This window comes from Carassius carassius, chromosome 35 (genome assembly GCF_963082965.1).
Source record: "Carassius carassius chromosome 35, fCarCar2.1, whole genome shotgun sequence".
Lineage (NCBI taxonomy): Eukaryota > Metazoa > Chordata > Actinopteri > Cypriniformes > Cyprinidae > Carassius > Carassius carassius.
In genome coordinates, this window is record NC_081789.1 from 12,862,453 (window position 1) to 12,883,945 (window position 21,493).

General features: G+C 37.4%; 1 protein-coding gene and 1 long non-coding RNA gene across 2 annotated transcripts in view; both read left to right on the forward strand.

The window, feature by feature from the left end:
* The window catches only part of stau2 (staufen double-stranded RNA binding protein 2), a 147,505-nt gene that overhangs the window by 120,483 nt on the left and 5,529 nt on the right, over positions 1-21,493 (forward strand). The gene's annotated exons all lie outside the window — the stretch shown is intronic.
* LOC132115698 (uncharacterized) lies at positions 10,300-12,322 on the forward strand. The gene is made up of 3 exons (XR_009425545.1): positions 10,300-10,863; positions 11,529-11,563; positions 11,985-12,322. It is a non-coding gene; the product is annotated as an uncharacterized LOC132115698 (long non-coding RNA).

Genomic DNA, 21,493 nt, shown 5'->3' on the forward strand with positions numbered 1-21,493 from the left:
AGGAGACTGTTTTATTTTTACCTTTGTAGTCCAATGAAAATTCAGGGAAAGCTTGATTATACAGTTTAGAATAATGAAGATGTGCAATGCTAAACCCATTATGTCCGTATGAAAAATAACCATGGTTTTAATACAAATAAACCAAAAAGCAGGGTTACTAATCATGGTAACCACAAATTAACCATGGTTTTGTTTCTCTTACCTTAGTTTAATCAGGGTATTTGTCTGAGGGGTAAACAGGTTGTGCTGTGTTTGTCCAATAAATGATGATAACACCGCAAACTAAGGAGGAGCGTGGAATGATGGGATTTGTTGTCTTCTACTCAACCGCTGACAGATCAGATGGAAAGATAAATCATGGATTTAACGGATGAGGTAAAGTTTTGTAAATGTTGTGTTTGATGTCATAATTTTCAAACGCGAGTTCAACGATTTGCAAAACAACTGAATCAAAACAACTCACCTGTCGAGTAAAACACAAGCGAGATCGGCATCTCTTTCTAGTTGAAGTTTGTCGCGAAGCTCTCTCCATCTAGAAAATGCAACACTGATATTGATCCTCGCTCTTTCTCTCCTCTTGTCCCAAACTCTTGTTGGGTTGTTTGGTTGGCCTGTACGCTTAAGTTTACGGGAGCTGTCCTTGTCGACAGAACCAGCGGCAGACTGTAAACAGTAATTATGTTCCATAAATACGTAACACAATCCACCATAAAACGTGCAAGAAGAAGTAAATAAGGAACTGCTTGAAACAAGCTAGTGGTTTGCTGGACGCTAGACACTACTTCCGCATTTGTCCACGACACTGTTGTCATGTGGTTTCTACTTCAGTAAAGGCGGTCACAAAGGGTAACTAATGTCATTAACAGGCGACTGCACTGCCCCGTGTCACTGTTTAGAATGGGAATTTTCTCATAATTCACAAGTAGTTGAAAACATTAGAGATATTGTTAGTAATCAGCTGGACAAAATATATAACACTAGACTAGTCGTTTTTGGATATTTTCCTGCTATTATCTTACAAATTGTACCTTTAACTGGTCTACACTACTAGGTACTTATACTATATTGACTGGGTTAAATATAATTAATTACTAAAAAGAGACTAAAATAACAGTTTTGTCGACTTAAACTAGACGAAAATAGTCATGGATAATTCTGACTAAAATGAGACTAAAATGCTCAGACTTTTAGTTGACTGAAACTTGACAACAAAAAAAAAAATGTATGAACATGACTAAAATGAATAAAAACTAAAATGACATTTGTAGCAATGTACAAACTTCATAATCATCGGGAAGAAGTAGGCGGGAACTGGCAATCAAATAAGATTTAATAATGACAAAATAAAGACAAAACAGTGCGTCAGTTCCTCACGGACGACTGACGCGCACAAATAAAAATCAAACACAACTTAAACCCAGGCCTGGTCCTCTGTCATCCGTCACTGTCGTCGCTCCGGTTTTATATCCCTCCATCTCCTCCGTGGGACTCGAGACCGGTGGGTCGAGCAGGTGTCGCTCATATCCAATCACTCCACCGGCCTCGCTCCTGTTCCCACGTCTCTTGGCCCTGCCCCACTCATCACATACCCCCATCGCCCCTCGTAGGCCGGGGGGTACCCTCGAGACTGCGCTCTACTCCCCCCCACCCCTCCCTCCGGGGACAGACGACAGACGAGGCGAGAGAAAAGGAGATGGAAGGATGAGGAGCGACATAGACGAGAGAGGGAAGAAAAAAAAATTCCTGTTCCCAGACGCACTGCCGCTTGGCCCTCCACCAGCTGGGTGATCTCCTCCGCGGTGCCTGGCAGTGGCACTGGACAGCCCTCGGCAGACGGCACGACACTCCTCTGCCGCCCGGTGGATGGCGACGGCTCCTCCGGTTTTGGGCAGCCGGCAGGAGTCCCCCCTTCCCTGCTCCTCCCAGTTCAGGCGGATGGCAGCAGGCTCCGGCCCCCTGGCGAACGGCGCCGACTCCTCCACTCCCTCACGGACGGCAGCCGCCCCTCCACATCACGGGCGGCCGGCAGCGAGCTCGCCCGTCCCCGGCAACTCACTCCAGCCCACCGCCTCGAGCGTCCATGGCGGCACACTTCCTCGCCTGCTCAATGGCACAGCGGATTGACCACAGCGGCGAGGGATCTTCAGCAGCGCGTCCCTCCTTCTTCCGGGCTTCGGCACCACTGTAGCAATGTACAAACTTCATAATCATCGGGAAGAAGGAGGCGGGAACCGGTGGACAATCAAATAAGATTTAATAATGACAAAATAAAGACAAAACAGCGCGTCAGCCCCTCACAGACGACTGACATGCACAAATAAAAACCAAACACAATTAAAACCCAGGCCTGGTCCTCTCTCGTCCGTCACTGTCGTCGCTCCGGTTTTATATCCCTCCATCTCCTCCATGGGACTCGAGACCGGTGGGTCGAGCAGGTGTCGCTCATTTCCAATCACTCCACCGGCCTCACTCCTGTTCCCATGTCTCTTGGCCCCGCCCCACTCGTCAAAGACATCTTCACACAAAGACTAGACTAAAACTAAAATTAAATCAGGCCGCCAAAAACAACACTAGTTGGGATGCACCAACAAACATAGGAGTCTCCATAGACCGCTGAGGACATGGTGGTTAACTTTCATTTTTGAAGGAAATGTCCCAGAAATAAAACCGAAAAGTCCTATACTTTGTGCTAACATTTTACGCCGGACTGCCTCACAAACGAGGGTCGGTTCAGCACTGGAGTTTGCTGCAAAGATTGCTTCTAAAAAAAGGGATCGATACCAACACTTCGTGAGCAGGGTTGCCAGTTTTTCGCAACAAAACCCTCCCATAGATATGAAAATCATCCTGTGGCAAATGTGTTAAAGTAGCCTAATTCCGCCTGGAAAACTGCAAACTTGGCAACACCAGAAGGGAGACGGGAGCACCAGCTCATTTTCATTTAAAGGGGACATACATATAAACAGAGTGTTTTGGCTCATGCCCTAAAAGTGCCGATTTCAAGAAGTTATGAAAAATTATCTGTGGGGTATTTTGAGATAAAACTTCATACTCTGGGGACATCAGAGAACAATTTAAAATATTGTATTAATGCATTCTATGGCACCTTTAAAGCAGGACACTTGGTTTTGGAGGTAATATATCGCAGTTTTAAGACTTCAAGAAAACAATGAATGGCCTAAAGTGAAGATGGGGGCTGCAATCTCAGTGGTCAGTTTATTATTTATGCAAATGACAGGAAGTGATTACACTCCCCCACCAAACCACGGTTTCCTCAATGTTAAGCTTATGATATAAAGGTCTTTTCCACTAGGTATGCAGTGACATGACAGCTGCCTGCTGATAAGCAAACCTCCATTTGCATTTGCTATGCTCTTTTTCCCGGTCTGGATATTTGTTATGATGAAATCTATAGATGGGAAAGAAAAGAAAAGAAAGGAGTGTGGAGGGAAACCCACCATATGCAGTTGTCTGATAGGCTGGGTCCTCGTGTCCGCCCACAGTTTTCCATTATGCTTTAGGCAACCCATGCGGACCAGATTATATGTGTGATTATAATATGGTATAATATTATAATATGAGGGACAAAGATGGAAATTCTTTTTCCATGGTGGCATTCCTCTATCATAGAAAGTTGAACTGTATGATGTCAGAGGAAGAGAAGTTTCATGTTCAATGCTGCATTTTTATTATATCATAAATACAGAAAAAGACTAATTTTTATTATATTTACTAATGTTATTATTATTTAGAATTTTTTTTCCAGGCTTCTTTGATGAATAGAGAATTCAAAAGAATGGCATTAATTTCAAATATTATTTAGTTTATGACTTTACAAATGTTAATGTTTTCTTGCTGGTTTTATTAAAGTATTGGTTTTATTTGAAATCTGTACTGACCCTCAAACTTTTAAACAGTATTGTATATATACAGTCATGGCCAAAAAATATCGGCACCCTTGGTAAATATGATCAAAGAAGGCTGTGAAAATTAATCTGCATTGTTAATCCTTTTGATCTTTTATTTAAAAAATTCACAAAAATGTATCCTTTCATTGGATAATAAGAATTTAAAATGGGGGAAATATCATTATGACATTTGTTCTCAAATAAACGTTGGACACAATTATTGGCACCCTTAGAAATTCTTATGAGTAAAATATCTCTGAAGTACAGTACAGACCAAAAGTTTGGACACACCTTCTCATTCAAAGAGTTTTCTTTATTTTCATGACTATGAAAATTGTAGAGTCACACTGAAGGCATCAAGGGCTATTTGACCAAGAAGGAGAGTGATGGGGTGCTGCGCCAGATGACCTGGCCTCCACAGTCACCGGACCTGAACCCAATCGAGATGGTTTAGGGGTGAGCTGGACTGCAGACTGAAGGCAAAAGGGCCAACAAGTGCTAAGCATCTCTGGGAACTCCTTCAAGACTGTTGGAAGACCATTTCAGGTGACTACCTCTTGAAGCTCATCAAGAGAATGCCAAGAGTGTGCAAAGCAGTAATCAAAGCAAAAGGTGGCTACTTTGAAGAACCTAGAATATGACATATTTTCAGTTGTTTCACACTTTTTTGTTATGTATATAATTCCATATATAATTCCACATATGTTAATTCATAGTTTTGATGCCTTCAGTGTGAATCTACAATTTTCATAGTCATGAAAATAAAGAAAACTCTGAATGAGAAGGTGTGTCCAAACTTTTGGTCTGTACTGTATATTCCCATTCATATTCACAATTTTGAGCACTCCAGCGTGATTATGAACATGAAATTATCACCAGCCATGGCTTCCTGTTTCACTGAAATATGAAGAGGAGGGAAAACAAAGCCCAAATTCTCTTAATCATCCATCAAAATGAGAAAACCAAAGAATATATTTCTGATGTGCAGCAAAAGATAATTGAGATGAAACTAAAAAATTAGCTTTTTAGCAGCAAACACTCAAGATGGGTTTGGTGAACACAGAGATAAAAAGTACCCCATGTGTACAATGAAATATACTGCTGTATTTTTTATCTCATGAGCCTATATTGCTGCTGGAGGTCCTGGACATCTTGTTTAGACACATGGCATATTGGATTCTATCAAATACCAACAGATAAAAAATCTGTAAGTGACTCTGTTAGAAACTTATAAAAGCCATGTTTAGATCTTCCAACCGTACAATAATCCAAACACAAACCTCAAAAACAAACCAGAAATGTGTCACTGAGCACAAATCCAAGCTTCTGCTATAGCCATTCCAGTCGTCTGACCTGAACCCTATAGAAAACGAGAGGAGTGAAGTGAATAGAAGCAGCACCAACATGGAGCTGGGAATCTAAAGGGTCTGGAGTGATTCTGAATGAAGAAATGGTCTCTGATCTCTTGTCAGGTGTTCTCTAACCTCACCAGGCATTATAGGAAAAAACTTAGAGCTGTTAAACTGGCAAATGGAGGTTTCAAAAAGTATTGAATAAAATGTTGCCGTTAATTGTGGCCAATGTGTATTAGAGAAAAGCATTTATTTCATAATGATATTCCCTCCCCCCATTTTAAATTCTTATTATCCAAAGAAAGGTTAGATTTTTGTGATTTTTTTTTTTTAAATAAAAGATCAAAAGGATTAACAATGCAGTTTAATTTTCACAGCCTTCTTTGATCATATTTATCAAAGGGTGTCGATATTTTTGGCCATGACTGTATTAATCTCTAGATTATTTACCATATACAAGCCATTGTACTTGCACTGTTGAACTATTTATTTTATTTTATTTCTTTTGTTTATTTAAATTTGTTAATCTCTGAACTATGATGGAGCGGGTTAATGCAAGCGTTCTTTTTGATTAATAGTATGAATGTATGTATTTTATAGGGGTCTAAATCTCATCAGATGTTGAGGTATGCGGTACCCTGCACCTCTCCCATGTGGTTTGTGTTTTGACATGGGAGGTGCCATCCACGAACAGATAAAGCAGCCCTCTCCGGCCCTAATGACGCATGACGTGGTGCTGCATTTTGGGTCCTAATTTATGGCTTCCTATGTCAGCAGAGTCCTCCTCTCCAGGGAAGTTCAGGCAATTATTGACCTTGCATTCTGGACACGTTCCATGAGAAGGCAGAATCTGGAATTTTGATTACGGTACTCCGGGCCTGATGTGTGAATGCAGATGTCTCAGCCTTGCTTTAAACACAGTTTGCTATGTCCAGTGACAGGCAGGTGTTTAAAAGCATATTTTAGTATTTCCCAAGAGTAAATTCATTATAATCTCCAATCTGGAAGCTGTTCAGTTTAACATTGTGAAATTTGTAGCATAGGCTTGTATGTTGTGAAATATCATTAAGATTGATTTTATCACTACAAAAACAACATTTAGAGATGTTTACACATGCTACAAAAGAACTTATGCACTTTTAACTTTGAGTAGCTTGGACCACTTCCTTGCTGGCCCACTTTAGTGTTCAATATAAATTTCACTTCAGGTACTTTATATATAAGATTTTTTCCAGATGATCAGCCCAGATGATTATTTATTTTATTGATGATCATTTTATTTAAAGTACCAATCTACAATACTGCATTCATTTGTATGTGCAAGTAGATATTAAACAATGCAAAATTGGATATTGTAGGATGAAAAATGTATTAAAATAAAATAAAAAAAAATAAAATGTTATTTTATTTTATTATTTTTAACTTTGTTCGTCATGTAATATCCACTTTTGCATTGTTTAATATTCACTTGCACATACAAATGAATGTGGTGTTGTAGATTGTTACTTTAATTCTTTAAAAAAATATATATAATTTGGTTTTTATTTTATTTTTATATTGAATTTAAAAAAATATATATTTTCAGTTCAGTTTGGTTGAGTTCCACATTTTCAGTTTAAGTTTATTTTTTATTTTAGTCTTTGCTTACACACACAAAATAATTGACAGCCTTATACTTCTCAGCACAATCTAATGTTACTAAAACTAATATTTTAGTTTAGTTGAGTTCGTTTTGGAGTTTTAAAGCTGTATTTAAATGAAATTTTCCTGATATTTGTAGTTTTTAAACTGTATTTCATTAAAAAAAAATATATATATATATATATATATATATATATATATATATATATATATATATATATATATATATATATATATATATATATATATATTACTATGTATAGTTTGCATTAACAATAACACTGTTCTTAATGGTTCTTCACACCAACCCCTTTTGTTCTTTTCTCACCTGTCTGATTAGGTCAACAATTGGTGTCGAGAGCATGTGTTCATGTGGAAGGGGGCACGGGGGCTTTTTATTTTAATGTTCCTTGCATAACAGGGAGCAGGTTTTATCTCTCCAAGCACTGGAAAAATTTAATGCTTCCACTGACATTTTTACAGTTAGCTAGGAGCCCAGCAGACGTGAGTTTAGAATGTGTTGATGAGCGGCAATAAACTACGTGCGAATGTGCAGAGTGTTTATCATTCGCCATTTTCACCGTTATTGCTTATATGAGAGAGGGCTCTTTGTCCTTGTCTTCTGTACTCATCTTTCTGATGCTCCTACAGAAGTGTCGGGAACAGTCTGGAAGCTGGATTTGATAAGCGGCTGAAATTCCACATCTCCCTCCTATTGGTTTCTTCTTTATGTGTGATTTCACAGCCCATTGAGCCGAGGGCTCTGGTATGTCCTGCTTCCAGAGTGGCTCATTTGGAATGGTGCTCATCTGCTCCTCGTCTGATATCTGGCCTGTTCCAGACTTTATGGATGTGAAATATAGGTGGTGTAGGAAAGGGAGCCTCTCCTCTCTGGGCGCTTTGGGCGCAAGACGGCACATTTCCAAACGAGAGGCAGGAATGTTACTGTGAGTTGTCTCTAGAGCTTTGATGTCTGAAGAACGGTGGGCTTTCTGTGGGATTCTCTTTCCATTGGCCTCTCACGTTACTGTTGCGCTCCGGAGGGCCGCTGGCAGAATGGATTTATATGCCTCTTTTTTCCCCCACTGTACAATAACCTACATGTACAGCAGATCTCTCATAAAGTGACCGCACATTTTAAGAGGATTGTTCACCTGAAAATTATAATTCTGTCATCATTTACTCACCCTCATGTCATTTCAGACTAGGACAGGAAAATGCATTTGTAAAGCCTAGAAAGGAACACAAAGTGGCCCATAAGATGATCCAATTGCCTACTTGCGAGTAACAAGTCATCCAGTCTTGTTTAGTGAACTGGATCGAACAACTCATTTGACTCTGAAGAATGATTCATAGGCTTCTCACACAGCTTAAAGGGATAGTTCACCCAAAAATGAAAATTCTGTCATGTCATTCCAAACACGTCACATGGATTATTTTAATGTTGTTCTTACTGTTTCTCAGCCTTGAACGTGTCAGCTGCATTGCTGTCTATGCAGGGTCAGAAAGCTCTCGGAGTTCATCAAAAATAACTTTATTTGTGTTCTGAAGATGAACGATGGTCTCACAGGTTTGGAACGACATGACGGTGAGGGTTCAATCACTATTCGACCAGCACGTTCTTAAATTTATCCCTTGTTTTCATAGGGTCAAATAGATTTAAGACACTCTATTTATTCAGATTTTAAATGTCATAGAGATTTGAGTGACACAAGTGTTTTGAGATTAAAGGCCCATTCCACCAAGAACAATAACTATAAAAAACTATTACATTATATCGTTTGAATCACTTTCAGAACTTTTATTTTGCTAATGAGTGATAAAAACATGGACAGCCAACTCAATACATCTGACTTTAAAGAACTTGAGCATAACTACAGTATCCTACATTGATATGAATGCATAGTTATCATTTTAGTTATCTTTATAGTAATAATTCTTAGTGTAAACAGGCCTTAAATGATGACAGAATTGTCATATTTCAGTGAAGTATCCCTTTAAACCGCAATAAAGAGTTTTCCCTCCGTCTCCCCTCCTTAGTGGCTGTAATAATTGTTTAGTCTAGAATGAGAAATGTCACAACCTCACCGCTGTGAGTCATCCATAAATTTTCATTCTTCTATTTAGCTCTGATCCTGTGGCATTAGCATTCTGACCAGAAAGCAGCTCTGACTCTTTTGATGTCAACGGCCTGTAAAGTTGTGTAATAAATAAAACAAAGAGCAGGATTTGTGTTTCCATTCACTCACACGAGCTTTGAGTGGCTCAGAAACCCATCTGTTGGACAGTCGGGAAAAGCCCACCGGTATGGAGGCTGAACCAGAGCAAAGGAGATTGTGTCTTTGTACACCTGCAGAGTGTTTGATTGCTTTTCAGATCATAGGCCTGTTTATAGTTCTGCCAAAGACGCTGTGAGCGGTTCCTCGTCGTCAGTGGTTAATGGAGGACTAAATGGGCTGTGTCTTCAGTGGCATGTCTCATAGAGATGAGGTAGCATAGAAAACAAATGATGAAATGGCGATCAAAGGCCAGCAGGGGGCCAGGACTGATGCTCTTGGAGTGGACCATGGTTGAGCTACAGTGGGAAGCTGGGAAAAACCCACTGGTCGACCAGATGAGAGCTTAAGCCTGGGCTTCATCTCTCCCCAGTAAAAACATGACTTGATCAGGTCTAATAACGTACAAGACTACGCCCATCTTACAAATGTTCCCCCTTGAACTGAATGTTCTCACATTCAAGAACACTTATGCTCACTGTGGCTTAGTGGTTGGAACAGAGAGATTGAGCCATGGTGCTCATGTGGGAAATGCAAGCTTGAATCCCACACTATCAATAAAAAAAAGCCTCTTTCACTTTTACTTATGTCAATAAAATTACATTACCTATGTTACAAATGCAGTGTTAAAAGTTTTGAAGTAAAAATCATCTTTTGCGCATCAGTATGCCTCATAATAAATCACTGGAGAATGTGAGCTGAAATGCAAATGAGTCCTACAACATTTACGAACAAGTCGTATTTCAATTTGTATGAATCATATTTAAAAATGTTGCACTCAACCCAGCCGGCACATGACCGACCTTCAACATTGAAATATGGTTGAAATAAGGTCCGTTGTGGTTTCAACGTTGAAACAACGTTGATTCAACGTTTAAAGCCGAATGGTTAAAAACTTCCAGCACATGACCAACTTTCAACATTGAAATATGGTAGAAATAAGGTCAGTTGTTTTAATGAAACAACGTTAAAAATTTTTAATCCTGAATGGTTGAAAAAGGTTAACAAACTTTTAAATTATTTATATTTAATTATTTAAGATTATTATTATTTTAATAGCATTTTTAAATATTTTAGTCATGATACCTATTATAAAATCTAAAGGTATATGTTAAATATGATCATTAACAACAATAAAACTAAATAGATTTCGCTGCTTTATCACACTGAAACAACTCCTATTGGTAGTTTTGTTTTATTACTTTGATCATTATTAGTTAATCTGGCTGTCATTCAGGAAACTGGACAATTAATCGGTTCGCGCCTTTCTACATTTAAAAATATGACCGTTATTGTCGTCTTTCTGTGAGTGAGGCGGCTAACTGTGAGCTGCTGCTCGTTATAACTGACTGCTCGGTCGGTCCCGAATTATTTAATATTTGCCTGTTCATTTATTTATTTATTTTTTTACCGAATTTGAGTCGTGACATGTCAATGGAGAACAAAAACTGTGAACACAAGAAGGGTCAGATGTGTTCTGCGAGGTCCTGCAAACATACTGGCAAAATGAGGTAAGAAAATCGCTATCTTTATTATCTTTTGAAAATAGTAAAGTATAACCAGAGTTTACAACTGGGTAGCTTAAAGGATATGTAACCTGCAGAAGATAAATAAATACCCGTGTGTGTATTTTTGCATTGCTTTATCACAGATGATCAAGTTAGATGCTCACCTAATGTGTTGCTGGTAAGTTATGTGTTAATGTCTGTCTTTTAGAGATTTTTCCATTCTAATAATAGTTTCAAAGTGTTTTCTGAAACATACAAGTGCAAATGTCGGTACAATTTTAATGAATTATTGAAAATGAATTTAAAAATGAATTAGGATTGTTTAAAGCAGTGGTTCTCAGTGTCAGGCCCCTCTCTAGTGGTTACGCAGGTGAATCCCTAAATTAAATATTAATGTTAATACATTTTAATTTAATCTTTGAGTAAGGTTTTTTTTTTTTGTACATTTAAGTACAGTTAATGTACAGTAAAGTTATGTAACTTTTGTTATAACGCATTTTAATTTAAACTTAAGTTTTCATTTACCTGTATGTAAGCACAGTGTAGTGTTAATGTTCAAACTGTATTTCCCAGGGTAAAGTGGCTGACAACAATAAATATTCTTATTAGAATAAAACATTTTTTAACTGTAGAGCTGTAGCTGAATAGTTTGGCCTACTACACTGCTGAAATTTAATGTTGGTCATTATGGTGGAACTTAATATTTAATAACAAATATTTTCTGAAGAGGTAACGTTACTTGGTATAAAAAGTTTGAGAACCACTGGTTTAAAGGAATGGTATAAAATGAAATCCTGCTTTTTAAGAACTTTAAAGTAAACCATTTCTTCTTTCCCCTTGTAGAGTCATCAAGGATCCAGCTTGTTCTTGAAACATTGGTAAGAAATTGTTCATCTGCTACACTGCACTGCCACTTCTGCTAGAGATTCATTGACCTTTTGTTATAGGTTTTGATTGTACTTAGTTTAATACAAATTTACTGAATTAGATTTTACTTGTTTTACTATACTGTAATGCTAGTGTTCTCTGATTAAAACAGTGTAACTGGGGGCTCTGAAAACACTGCTTGTGAATAATTTGTGAATTGTAAACTTTCATCTCCATACATTAAATAAGTGTTTAATGAAAAGTGCTGTCCACTTTGTTTCCAACCTCAATGTTACTGAACTGTAAAGTGAAAATATTGTGTGATTTATTTTGCATTCAGTTTTCAGTTAAATATATTTCACAATATCAAAGTTATTGTGAAACATTGTGAACATACCTAAACTCACTGGTTAACTCTTATGTGCCCTCCAGAAGTTTGCACACTGCAAGTGAACGACTCCTTGTGGTGCCATCCTAAAGAAGTTCAAAATCACTCTCAAGGACCTTTTCCGGGACTGTGCCCAGCTGGTGGAATGACCTCCCAATCTCAATCCGAACAGCTGAGTCTACTCATTTTCAAGAAACATCATCTTTTTCGCCAGCACTTAACCAGCTAATACTAGCACTTTTCCTTCTTTTCTTGTCTTTCATATTTAAAATAAAAACCTGGCTATGCGTTCTGTACTACACTAACTGAGACTTGTCATGGCACTTGTATACTGTTGTTGTTCTCTTGTTGACCTGACTGCTTCTATTGTTCTCATTTGTAAGTAGCTTTGGATAAAAGCATCTGTTAAATGATTAAATGTAAATGTTTATACAGGAAGGTACAGAAAGTGCAAAAGTGGTAGAGAGTGGAGGGGACGGCACGAGGCTGTTGGTTCTAACATTTTAGAGTCCCCTTTGGTAGAAATCTCATTCTGCATTCCCCACGGTAAAGAAGACACAGTCTGGGGGGTTCCCATTAGAACCCTTCCCTCCCTTCCACTCGGGGTGCCCTCTCTAACGCTGGGCCCTTGGAATTGTCCTAATCTTCCCTCCCCTTACAGCGGTCCTGGTTGAAGGTTCCCTTCTCAAACTGTGCAACACATTTTCACTGCACAAATGTACACATCTCTTGTCATGAGACACATTACTAAAACATGTTTTTTTACAGAAACTGTAGTTTTCCACCAAAATAAAAGATCAACTGGTTTCAATCATAAAGGTACAAGGGTTTCTCTTGCAAGTGCCGCAAAAAATATGCATTTATATGCCAAATTATTTCACAAAAACATTTAAATTATTGTATTATTGTATTTGGATTGTTCTACTACATGTTTTTAACAATACATCCATGCATACTCTGCAAAAATAAAGTTTGGGATTATTTTCATCTGTTTTATACAGTATGTATGTTTCCAAAATAAAACTGCTGGATACAATTTTGAGCATGTGGTAGTTTATTGAAGTTGATTGTAAAGCCATTGCTGCCAGTCATTTGATTGTTAGCCTTTATCCTGTACTGTTGATCTAAATGCAAACTAGGATCTCGCGATTTCAACAGTGAATCAACGTCGTGATTTCAATGGTGAATTTCAACCGTGCATCAACGTCGCGATTTCAACGGTGAATCAACGTCGTGATTTCAACCATGCATCAACGACGTGATTTCAACGTTGAATCCACGTCGTGATTTCAACGTTGATCCAATTTGCAAAATCGAAAGGTAATTCAACGTTGATTCAACCATGGTACCTGGCGTTGTTTCAAACGTTGAAATGCCGGCTGGGAATATTTTAGTCTGGCATTATAGTTTGGGAATGTGAATGTGTACAAGTTTATAAGTAAAACTAAATGACTCATTAGAATGAGATCATCTGCTGCATTAAGCCGCGTCTGCATAACAATTCAAGGTTTATTTCTTACAGCGCGACTTCTTCCAAAAATGGAAAGTGTTTTCTTTATTTTACAAAACAAAACAAAGAAAAGTTTTGTAGATTTTGGGAGTGTAAGCTATAAAAAGAATAGGTATGTTCCTGTGGCTCAGTGATAGAGCATTGCGTTAGCAGCGCAAAAGGTTATTGGTTCAATTCCCAGAGAACACACATACTGGTAAAAATAATGTATAGCCTGAATGCACTCTACATCGCCTTGGATAAAAGCGTTTGCTAAATGCACACATGTAAGTGTACTTATGTATTTTTTCAGTAAATATTAAATTAATAAAATAACGATAGTTTGTCTTTGTAGTGTATTTTTTAGGTTTGATAACTTGAAAAGTAAAGTAAACTTGAAAGTAAAGTAATTAGAAATCTGATTGTTTTAAATGCATTAATCAGTACTGCAATCAAATTGCAATTTTAAAGTAATTTTGTAGGGGATTAATTTTTTTGAGTAACTTATCCAACACTGGTCATAATCAATGACATTTTCTACACTGCACAATGAATCTCTTATTTACATTGCATCTACTACACTTCGTTATAAAAAGATTATTTGCATTATGCAAAAACTCTGCTGATTTGAGCAGTTAGTGGATTATTCAATGCCTCTGATTGACTGTTGCATACAAGAAATCAACAGCTATGTCTGTAAAACACGTTGAAATAGAAACAGAGCACGAACCATAACACACTGGATAATCTGTCATTTCTGAAATGAAATGCCATTATTACAGCCATTATTACAGCACCACCGTAGTATCGAGCTTGCTGCAGTCCAATTTAACCAGATGTTCACTCATAGTGCTGCACCTCAAGTTTTTAAATCAAGTAATGTTTTGTGCCAAACACTGTTTCTTTCTATGCAAATTAAGTGTATTATAGAGTCACACCAAAAACACACTTAACACTATAAAGCCATACATTGATATATATCATATGCAAATTTATAAGGTCTCTAGGTTAACTACATAATGAAACTTTGATGAAAAACCTGTAAGCAATCTACTACAAGACAATTTACTACATTGTTTTGGTAAGTAAAAGGCCTTTTAGAATAATTTTAAAAAGTCCTCCTTTAAAAATTAATTTTTATACTTACACTTACTAGACTAGAGCAACTTAAGTTTTACTTCATTATCTATACATTTTTTATATTGTGTTAAAATGTGAGTATCAGATGTGATGCATCAGACTTTTGAGGACTGTTTATTTCTCAATTCAATATAATTTCTCATGATATTGGATTGCATTATATGTTTTGTTCAGAAAACTACAGAGCTTTGATCATAAAACTAAGCATTTAACTAGCATTTTACTAAGACACTTTATTAGTAGATATAGAGTGACAACTGATGTTTATATGCATTTTAGTTATCAGAATTTTACCTTTCTTTAACAAAACAAAATTCAGAAACTACCTCAAATTGCATATTTTGCAATTATTGCTCAGTTTTAGTCTCTAAATATATATTTTTTTATTTCTTGAGGTTGAGCTCAATATTCTCCTAAATGTTATGAGCTATAAAATCTGATATACAAAATGCTAATATTTTTTAAATAGATTTTGTCTAGAAGTCAAATATACTTATATTTCAATTTATGTATTTCTTATGTCAGTAATTTTTTTTATTATGTACATTATGTTTAGCCATTTAGCAGTCGCACAAATAAGGAACAATATAGCCAACAATACTGAATCCTATAGTCAATATTACAATATTAAATCCTATTAAGAATCATTCAGCGAATTAGTTGTTAGAACAACATTGTGCATGCAAATAAGTTGACGCAATTCAATCTTAGTGAATCCCACCCCCAGGTACCGACTGAATGTAGTTAATGCTTGCTTCTACGCTCCATGTCCATGAGTGATAGGCTGTCAGACTCTCTCTCCTTCAGCTTGAAGCCTTCCATGTTATCCTTGTTGGATGCCCCCCCTGTGAGAGCCAGGTCGATAGAGGTGCTTGGCCCTTTCTATCCATCACTCCCCTCTCTGTCCACAAATTGGCCTCAGAGGCATGGAGCCTATCTCTTGGGGAAAGCGCCACTGTTTAGCCAAGGCAGTGAAGGAAATGAAAATGCAATCAGTGAAACCATTAAAGCAACTTAGAAAAATGAGTCCTCACTGTCCTTTGACAAAGTCCTCCGTTCATCTTCCTCCACCGCCTTTTAGTCCGCTCTGATATATTTAGCTTTGACACTTTCCACATTCCGCCTTTTTTCCATTCGTTTGAATCCAACGGTGAGCTGATGAATGCATCTTGTAAAGTACTGCATGTCGAGATTTATCGATTGAGCTTGGCTGAGTGGTGGCGTGTTATCTAAAGCAGGGGGAGTGATGTGGGGGTGTCACCTGGGGTCCCGGGACAGCACTACTTCTGATCTGAGGTTCTCAACGACAGAGATTGACCACTTCCAGGTTGGGGGGCTAGACTAAACATATTTCAGCCCGTCAGTGACTCGGCCTATCTCATTAGAAAAATAATGATGTAATTGACTGTTGTTACAATAGATAGTCAGATATTTATCTTTGAGCCCTCTGTTTTGATGATGGGCGGCCAGGCCTTTATCACAAGCCTGTCTCCCCCGGCGTGATTCATGGTCTTTGTCTGGCAGCGTAAAAGCAGATGCTGCTTATTTACTCAGAGACTGTAAAGGCACACACAACACCACCGGTAATCACCCTTTTGATTGCAATTTATTGGCCACAAGAGAGGATGAGTTATACGCTTTATACCGTTGAGGCATCTGCATCTGAATCCATCAAAAGTCCAAGCTTACGTTTACATCTCAAGCCTTATTTTTACCAGAGAATGTGTTAGATGGCTTAGAATGTGAGGCTTTTTAAATGCCAGAGAGAATTTAGTCGCGAAGAATGTTTTTGATTCAATTTAGAGACATGCTTTGGTTTTGATTTATTAGGCACTTTGAATTTACATCTTGGGATGGTGTTGTTTTCATTCCCCTTCCATTTGTTTCCATGCCGTGCATATGTTCCCTGAAGTAAATTAAATGCATATTGAGGATTAAGTTGGCCTACTGATGATTTATTTGGCATTCAGGAAGTCATTTTGGTGCTTGCTCTTTCATTACAGTCCTGAGAACTGTGCATTTACCAGGAAAACTCAGAATGCCTTTAAATTATCGTCTAGAATATTGAACAATTTCCTGGCTGAATAATGTCCTCCTTATTGAGCCTTTTACAAGCTTGTCATCAATCACAAAAAACTAATTGAATTTAACTCTGATTTATTATCGCTCCTAACACCTCTGGGAATTTACACACAACAGACTACAGCCGTACAGTATGTTCCATTATAGATAAGAGTTTGTTTTCCGAAGATTTCCCGACTTGATAAGACATTCCACACGTAAAATCCTCAAAAAGGGTTTCGTAAATGGATGATTATGTGTGGTGTACAGCACTGGCCGTGATAAAATGACTTCACTTTTAACCGTTCTCAGTGATTTGACTGTCATCCCTGCAGATGTGATGGCATAAACTCACTAACGTGGCTCGTTGTCGTGTTCTGCACTCATTTCATTTGCTTTGGCCAGCTCAAGTCCATTTTCACATTAGCGCATGATGGACCATTCTTTAAGATGTTAAGTCAGAGTCTGGGTTTTTGTCAGGGTTCTCTAAGGTGATTGGATTTGTTTCAGGCCTGTCCTGTTTATTGACTGTGAGGCTTTCCGACTGTTAGCAATGAGCCATTTAAGACACTGAAAATGTATGGACATCACTGAAGAAAAGCAGACATTTCAAGCAAAACATAAAAAAAGATAAAATAAATTAAGATTTATACAACACTGTTGTTCAAAGGTTTGTTTTTTAAAGAAATTAATACTTTTACACATCAACAATAAATTTATTAAAAGGGACATCCCTCTCATTACAAAATATTTATATTTTAAATAAATGGAAATAAACTATATTAATCAATTATTCAAAAAAAAATGTTTTCGATCATTGATAGTAATTGATAAGAAATGTTTCCTGAGCAGCAAATCAGCATATAAGAATGATTTCTGAAGGATTATGTGACACTGAAAACTGGAGTAATGATGCTGAAAATTCAGCTTTGCCTCACATAAATAAGTGAAAAAAAAAAAATACAATTGTAGAGAGTTAAGCCCCGTTTACACCATGAAGGATAACTAAAAAGATAATTATATTAGCATCCACACCAGCGAACAATATCATCTGTTTATTCTAAGGCCGGTGACACACTGGCAGCATGGCGTGAGCGTGCGTTTCTGCTGCGTGTCAGTTGCGTGGCGGCTGCGTCGCGTTTTCTGTGTCTTTACACACCAGAATCGTGCCTGACGCGGCGCTGGCGCGCTGCTGCTGCGGTAGGTGACATAGAGGGAGGCTTCCGACAGACCAGGCTCTTGTCTTCACGACAACAATATCTATACTTCATGTTAAGCATAAATATAAAGCCTACTGATAAAGGACACCGTCAACAGTATTCACGGCAAAATAGACTAATGTTTGGCAGGTGCAATATTTGAAAATCGATAATTATTTATTTCTTTTTTAAATTACATTTATATCTGAATTTATGTCAACCTATAGACTTTCAAACATCAAAATGTCATTAATTAATATGTATTTGTGTACAAAATGACATATAACCATATTTTCCTATTCTATTTTCCCTGGAAACGCTTCCAACATGCTTGCGTGTTGCGTGAAAAATAGGTGTCGGATCTATTTCTAGCATGCACGCATTTTCCGTGCCGCTCAAGCCGCGCCTGAGATGCGCGTCTCACGCAGGCAATCCGCAAGCTCTAACCTGTTAACATGGGAGCTGAATTAAAATGGATTCTGGATGGATTCTGATTGGCTGTCAGTGTTTGTATCATTCATCAACTGGAGAAAAAGTTGTTCTGTCGTTGATTCCAACGATAAAGTTTCTCCTATTCTTTAATATTGAAAATAGTTTTTCGAACTGTATCTTTATCGTTATCTTTACAGTTTGTAAAGATTGTCCTTTGTGTGAATGGGGCTTTAGTCATTTATAGAGTTATTTTAAGCTGTAAAAATATTTCACTGTATATTTCACACAAATGCGAATCCGAATACCGTTTTTTGAGCTTCGAAGCTTTGGTAGTAATCAACACAGAATATTCAAATCTTTGGAGGGAGGGGCTGAACAAATTATTCTCCCTAAAAAGGCAGGAATCTCTGTGTGTCTGTCTTTGTCTGTTTGCATTTTTATTATGTCGAGAACCGTTCATCCAGTTGATTTCACGCGTGGCGGGTGTGTTGCTGCGGACCCAAGGGAGTGCAGCATAGCATTTTGGTGCAATATGGACACATGACACATTCAGAATTAATACACTTTAAATAAACTACGCCTTACGCAGGCAGGGCTTATATGCTCAGAGAACTGACACTACACTAGTGATACAAAACACATAATGCTTTTAATATAGACAAATTATTATTAGGCTGGGCTGAATTTTTTTTTATTATTACTGCAGTATTCTCAAGTATTTTCCAAGCAAATTAAGTGCATGTTGTTATCATGTGTAAAATTACTAATTAACATGTTGTATAAAAGCAGTTAGTTTTTTTTTTACACCAACAATATACAATAGGCATACTGCTTACAGAACTCTAAGTGAGTTTTCTAACTTGATTTGCTGTTGTGGAAGGCCAGTTTCAAATGATCTAAAAACTCAATTTAAAGTGCTCACACAGCTGAGGCCTTTGCCATTTGTCTTCTCTTCAAGATGAACTGAATCATGACGTTCATGAAGTTCACTCATGGGCGATTCATAAGCAGCTTTTTCACTGTCGGGCCGAACGGTTCTCTTTGCTTAACCGTTTCATTCCGTGCCGATCCGGGTGAGTCAGCATGGTCTCTGTGGTGCTGATAACGAAGTTATTTGGAATGCAATACAAATACGTCAGTTGTTTTGGTAATGCCAGTGTAATATAAACAGCGATATGGACGATGATCAAATATTTCTGGTTTTGGGATTCCTTTTTTTTTATCTGATATTTACTTCATTCAATAACAGAAAAAAGGACACAATTCTTGACGTGAAAAATAAAATAAACAGAAGGTGACGCCGGGAATAATATCAATAAGTGCAAATGTTCCCTCCACAGACCAAACTGTCTCAGAAATTTTTTACATTTTATATTGAAAGTAGCGTAGCTGTTTACTTGGATGTTTGATCAAATAGCGCACTTTCGCTTATTTAACCAGTTATGGAGAAACTAGTAGCCAGGGAACACAGTGAAAACACGCTTTAACAGCACGGCACCGTGGCAAGAACTCGGGGCCGAGAACGGTTTGTAAACGTGCTGCACCATACCAGGCTCGCGTGAAAATACAACTGTAAGTGTACCTGATAGTTCTTAGAACAGTTCGGCTATATTCAAGCGCAAATGAGAACTGTTTTGTGGGGGAACTCAAATGTTCAAAAAAAAAAAAATATTCGAATCTCATAATTGAAAATCGAATGCCAACCCACCGAACGAATATTTGAATAATCGAATATTCTGGTCCAGCCATACCTGATGTGCATCTAAGATCTAAGATCACATGATATTTGATGCATAACACTTATCAAAGTCTTTTTTTCTCTTGAGATGGATATAACAGGGTGCCTGAGACAATTAGCTGGCGTTATATATGATCCGGCCAAATACTGATTAATCAGGGAGAGGAATGCACACACATCTGTGTGTGTGTGTGCTGTCCACGCCTCTCATGAGTGGGCTGGGGTGCTGGGGGGTTTGGGTTCAGAGGGAATAGGCTGTCAGCTGTGAGAAATATGTCATGGTTGTTGTGTCCCTTGCAGCACATCTGGTGCTCATTGGCAGGATGCTGGAGAGAGCATCAGCCCCGACAACCAGGTTGATCTGCCAGTTCTCAACCCGCTTCTGTCCCTGTGAGGGTCTCTTCACAACACTCTCACTATTCTTGTTTTCTTTAACTCTCAGTCGTAGTCATTTTATTTGCTTCAGGGATTGTGACAGAAATGTTCTATAAGACTTCCAAACGTCCGGTTGTGGAGAGCAGCATCTGCCTGTAACATCTGACTGCCAACTCACATACTGTACAGTCCTGCAGGATACACTTCCTTTTTAGAAATGATACATTTAAAGTCTGTGTGCACTTAACGGGGTCAGGCAAAACTGTTAACTGCAGGCAAAAAAAATATAATTTAAGGCTTCATTTACCATTCATCATTGGAATTTGTATTTACTTGGCCATCCCATACAGGATGTTGAATGGAAATGACAGAAGCAAAATACACTAAACTGTATTTCAAATTCTGTCTCAAAAGAGAGGAATTTTGTTAAGTCTAACCATTGGGACAAACCATAAAAAATTACATTATTAATATTGCCTAATTATTCTGTCTTATATCCACTGTACTCTTTTAGCTTATTAGACATTTTCATTGTTATTATTAACAAAAAAAAAAAAAAAAAACGAAATTTTTCGATATTTGAAATAAAGCTGAAATAAAATATAAATATTAGAGGAATAACTTGCATTTTTTTTTTTAAATGCAAAAAGCACTAAAATTTATAAAAGCTAAAATAATTATAAATAAAGGCTAAATAGTATTTAAAGTATAAAAGTATAAAAAATAGATTAATAAAAAGGACAAAAGAACAAAACATTTGATAAAACAAAGTAAATGAAAATATAAGCTAATTAAAAATATTATACATATCCTAACAGTATATAAATGGTATATAAATCATACTAAAATAATACTGGACATTTGTCTTAGATAAATTTGGCAGGTTCAGTTGTCAAAACCATCAGTAGAGCCATGTATAACCTTATAAAAATAAATATGGACAACAGATTTTTAAAAATGTTAACAAAAGTTACTCAGCCATGGTCAATAAAAAAATAATAATTTTTTAATCATTATCTACCTGTCTTTCTTTCTATCTATCTATCTGTCTGTCTGTCTGTCTGTCTGTATGTCTGTGTGTGTGTGTGTATGTGTATGTGTGTATATATATATATATAT